This window comes from Notolabrus celidotus, chromosome 11 (genome assembly GCF_009762535.1).
Source record: "Notolabrus celidotus isolate fNotCel1 chromosome 11, fNotCel1.pri, whole genome shotgun sequence".
In the NCBI taxonomy this organism is placed as follows: domain Eukaryota; kingdom Metazoa; phylum Chordata; class Actinopteri; order Labriformes; family Labridae; genus Notolabrus; species Notolabrus celidotus.
The window spans coordinates 2,878,528-2,883,020 of record NC_048282.1 but is presented as its reverse complement, the minus strand read 5'-3'; the positions used below and the strand labels follow the sequence as shown (position 1 = coordinate 2,883,020).

Below are 4,493 nucleotides of genomic sequence, written 5' to 3'. Positions count from 1 at the left end.
TCCATTGACAAATGCCAGTTTTGTCAACCTCAAGTCAAGTATGTGGGTCACCTCATTTCTGTGGATGGGATAGCTTCTGATCCAGACAAGGTGGATGTAGTAAAACACTGGAAAGTACCCACTCACCTGAAGCCTCTCAAGTCTTTCCTCGGATTCTGCAGTTATTATCGGAGATTTATTGCAAATTACTCTGCCATTGTCCGCCCCCTCTCCGAGCTCACCAAGGGTTATGCCCCCACCTGGCAAGATCCCAAGTCCAAAAAGAGTGGTGGCCAAAGCAAAGCCTATTTCAAGCAATCCGAGCCCTTTGGAGAACGGTGGACTCAAGCCTGCCAGGAAGCTTTTGAGCAAATCCGTGCCTGCCTCATCAATGCCCCAGTGTTGGCATTCGCCGACCCAACCAAAAGGTACATATTACATGTAGATGCCAGTATGAATGGGTTAGGCGCTGTCCTGAACCAGGAATACCCTGAGGGCCTCAGACCCGTAGCTTTTGCAAGTCGGAAGCTTAAAGACTCTGAGCACAACTATCCAGTCCACCAATTGGAATTCCTTGCATTAAAATGGGCTGTCGTGGACAAATTTCACGACTACTTGTATGGTGCCAAGTTTACTGTCAGAACGGACAATAACCCATTAACGTATGTGTTGACCTCTGCCAAACTCAGCGCAGTCGGACATCGCTGGTTAGCTGCCCTTGCCACCTATGATTTCACCATCCAGTATCGTCCTGGGAGGCAAAATATCGATGCTGACTTGCTGTCTCGACAGTATGCTCCAGAGGAGGTTAAAGAGTGGATCAGTGTCCCGCCTGCTGGCATCAAAGCCCTCTGCAAACAAGCCTGCAGCAGTGAAGAGGCAGATGTGCCTGACAGATTTGTGGATCAGCTGGGAGCTCCTGCCACATCAGTACCAGAAGCCTACATGTTCCCAGTGAACTTTAGCATCAACACCCTTGACCAGTTGAGCCCGAAAGATATCCAGGTATCACAGGATATAGACCCGGCAATTGGGCCATTAAAGAAAGCCATGGAGAACAACAAAGGGTTCACTCGCTCAAAAAATGACTCACCTGAGATGGTGTTGTTGTTACGAGAAAGCCGCAAGTTGGAACTAAAGGATGGATTGCTCCACAGAGTAAAAGAAAAATTGTCTGGAAAACAGATCAAACAACTTGTCTTGCCAGCGAGATACCGCCCTATGGTGTTAAAATCTCTTCATGATGAGTGTGGACACATGGGAGTGGAACGCACTACCGAACTGATCAAAGACAGATTTTATTGGCCGCGGATGACAGCTGAGGTCGAGCAGTACATTCAAACCTGTGGAAGATGTATCTCCAGGAAGACACTCCCTCAGCATGCCTCGCCATTAAACCAAATAACAAGTAATGGGCCCCTAGATTTGGTTTGTATTGATTTTTTACAAATAGAGCCCGATTCAAAAGGTGTTGCTAATGTGTTAGTAGTGACAGATCATTATACGCGTTATGCACAAGCCTTTGTTACCAAAGATCAAAAGGCAATCACTGTGGCAAAAGTGTTGTGGGATAAGTATTTTGTGCACTACGGATTGCCGGCCCGGATACACTCAGATCAAGGTCGAGATTTTGAGAGTCGCCTGATCAAAGAGCTCTTGTCCATGCTTGGCGTCCGGAAGTCAAGAACATCCCCCTACCACCCTCAAGGGGATGCACAACCAGAAAGATTCAATCGAACGCTCCTCGCGATGCTTGGTACCTTGGACACTGTACAGAAACAATGTTGGAGCCAGCACATCACCTACCTGGTACACGCGTACAACTGTACCAAAAATGATGCTACTGGATACTCACCTTATTATCTCATGTTTGGAAGAGAGGCAAGGCTACCCATTGACATTTGTTTTGGAATCTCACCAAACGGTGAAAGTGAGTCCTCTCACCAACAGTACGTCGCCAGGATGCGGAAGGAGTTGCAAAAAGCCTATCAGTTGGCATCTGATGCTGCTACAAAGAGTCATCTGAAAAACAAAGCACACTATGACCGTCGTGTGAGAGACTTACCGTTGGAGGTTGGTGACAGAATCCTCATTCACAATGTGGGTCTAAAAGGCAAGCATAAACTCCAAGATCGATGGAAATCAACACCGTATGTTGTTGTGGAGAAGTTGCCAAATCTGCCAGTTTACAAGGTCAAACCAGAACATGGCCCAGGTGCAGTCAAAACTCTCCATCGAAACCACCTGTTACCCATCGGATATATGGTCAGGATGTCTAATCCGTCTGAAGATAAAGAACCTGTTCGGAGACCTGTCACGAGAGCTCAACTTACCCGGCAACGTCAACCAAAAGCTGAGTATACAGACCTAGCAAAGGAAAGTGACACAGAGTCATCAGACTCAGAGTTTGAAACTGTCCATAATCAACCTGATTTTGATGTGGATGAAGTCCAAAGACAGTTGGCAGTTGAACATCAAAGCTCTGAAGAGGACGAGAAGTCTGAAGAGGATCAAAGCTCTGAAGAGGACGAGAAGTCTGAAGAGGATTGTGAAGTTTCAGAAAATCCAGAACATACAGAAGCAGAGTATGAGGGATCGTCTGACGGCGTTGCACCTCCTTTGTCAGACTCTGATGTTCAAGAGACAAATAACGATTCTGTGGAAGAACAAGATTTAGAAGAGGGAGCAAGCTCACTCACGTCCAACAGACCCAGAAATGTTAAAGCTTCTAAAAGTGCAAGACATGACAGTGACAAATCTTCCACAATCCGAAAATCACTGAGGAAAACAAAACCAGCTGTGAGATTAACTTATGAGAAACCTGGTTACCCATCCTGTGAGCCAGTTACCATCATGCACCATGGTATGGTCATTCAACTCAAGTTAAACCCTCCAGACCAGGACAAACGAACCAAGAACAAGGTGCAAAACGTCCAGAAGGTTCGCAGAGGAGGAGACAATGTATCATCCTTCCGAGTTAAAGAGAGACATAAGGTGTGATGAGGACATCTACACGGTCAGAAGGGGGAGGGTGTAGCCCTGTACAAAATCATTTCGGTTACAGTGCATAAAATACAATGTTAAAAGTATAATAAATAGTTGTATTAAAAGTTCATATGTTCAAGAGAAGAGTCATAAGATTTAACACTGTTTAAAATAAGTGTTGTAAAAAGGGAATAAATATAATACTTTCAGTTTAATACATTTGACTATTTACAGTTAAAAGATAAAGTATTTACAAAGGTTTTAAGTTCATTTAAAACATTTGTGATTAGGAAAGAAGGAGAGATGAAGAAGCAGTTTAGTTTCTGTGTGTAATCTAACTTGATACCTGTCTTATGTCAATCATTCCATTCTTGTGTTGTGTTTGGTTGTTATCAACCTCACGAGCCAATCAGAGTACACCATTTACGTAAGGGGCGGGACTAGTGGTGCAGGTTAGTGTGGGGTGAAGGTGAACATGCAGCAGGAGAGACGCAGACGCTATCGATCAGAGAGCTGAGACGGAGATATTCTGAGTGGGGAGCAGTTAAGTTTTATCGTGAAGGTCGACTACTCGTGGTCCTGATTTAAACTTCTGTGACCTGCAAGAGGTGAATATAATGTGTATGCCTGTATTTCGTGTTATATCTAACTGTTAGTGTTAATGAGACTGAATGTGTAACGTGGTTAGCGACATGCTAATTAGCAGTAGCATACAGTGTTAATGTGCCTGTGTATCGTAGCCTTAGCATTTAAGATGCTAAAGCGAGCTAATGCTAAGTCAACAAGAGATAGTGTTTGATACTGTGGTTTAACTGAATGATATGTTTAAAGGACGGACGTTGGAGAGAGAGGTCGAGACGGGTTTTCCAACAGACGGCCCTGCTGTTTTTCCTACGTCTTCTTTGAACTTCGCCATTGTGCGCCATTGCCCTCGTGAGACTGCATTGTTTGTCCCCGCCTATCCATACTAATCCAACTGGAAGTTTGTGAGTACTAACTGAACATTGTGCACGTGCTTTTTATTTTAAGCTCAGTTGAGTGAAGCGGCCATCACCGTTTTTAGGCCACACCGCACCCAAGCTACATTCAACAGGCCTGCAACGGGTTAAGGTTTTGAATACCAGGTTGTTTTAATGTTGTGTGTTTCATGTGAGTGTGTGTGGGCCCACAGGTAAATGTTTATTGATGTATTAGTGTTTGGAAAGTAACAGAGAACTGTTGAATATAACCCAAGTATTCTATATATTTGTTATTGTTGTTTTTTTTACCTTTTATTTCATTTTGTATAAATAAATACCTCTGAAGGTTTTGCATTTAAAGTACAGTTGTGGTGGTCCTTATTAAAGTTACAAACCTTATTAAAGTTACAAATCCTTATTAAAGTTACAAACCTTATTACAGTTGTATTGTTCTAAAAGAGCTCAGGCCCTGTCCCATTGTATTAATTACTCTAGTTTTAAATTTAATTACATGGGACCTGGGTTACATGTGGCTACAGGCCTCCAAATGCAAAGTCAATTTATTTTTGG

The 4,493-nt window shown here is 43.6% G+C and overlaps 1 long non-coding RNA gene across 1 annotated transcript; it reads left to right on the top strand.

Annotated features, from left to right (window-relative positions):
* The first annotated feature begins 3,210 nt into the window (after positions 1-3,210).
* On the top strand, positions 3,211-4,283 carry LOC117820919. Its single transcript, XR_004632875.1, has 2 exons — positions 3,211-3,572; positions 3,796-4,283. It is a non-coding gene; the product is annotated as an uncharacterized LOC117820919 (long non-coding RNA).
* Positions 4,284-4,493: the final 210 nt, after the last annotated feature.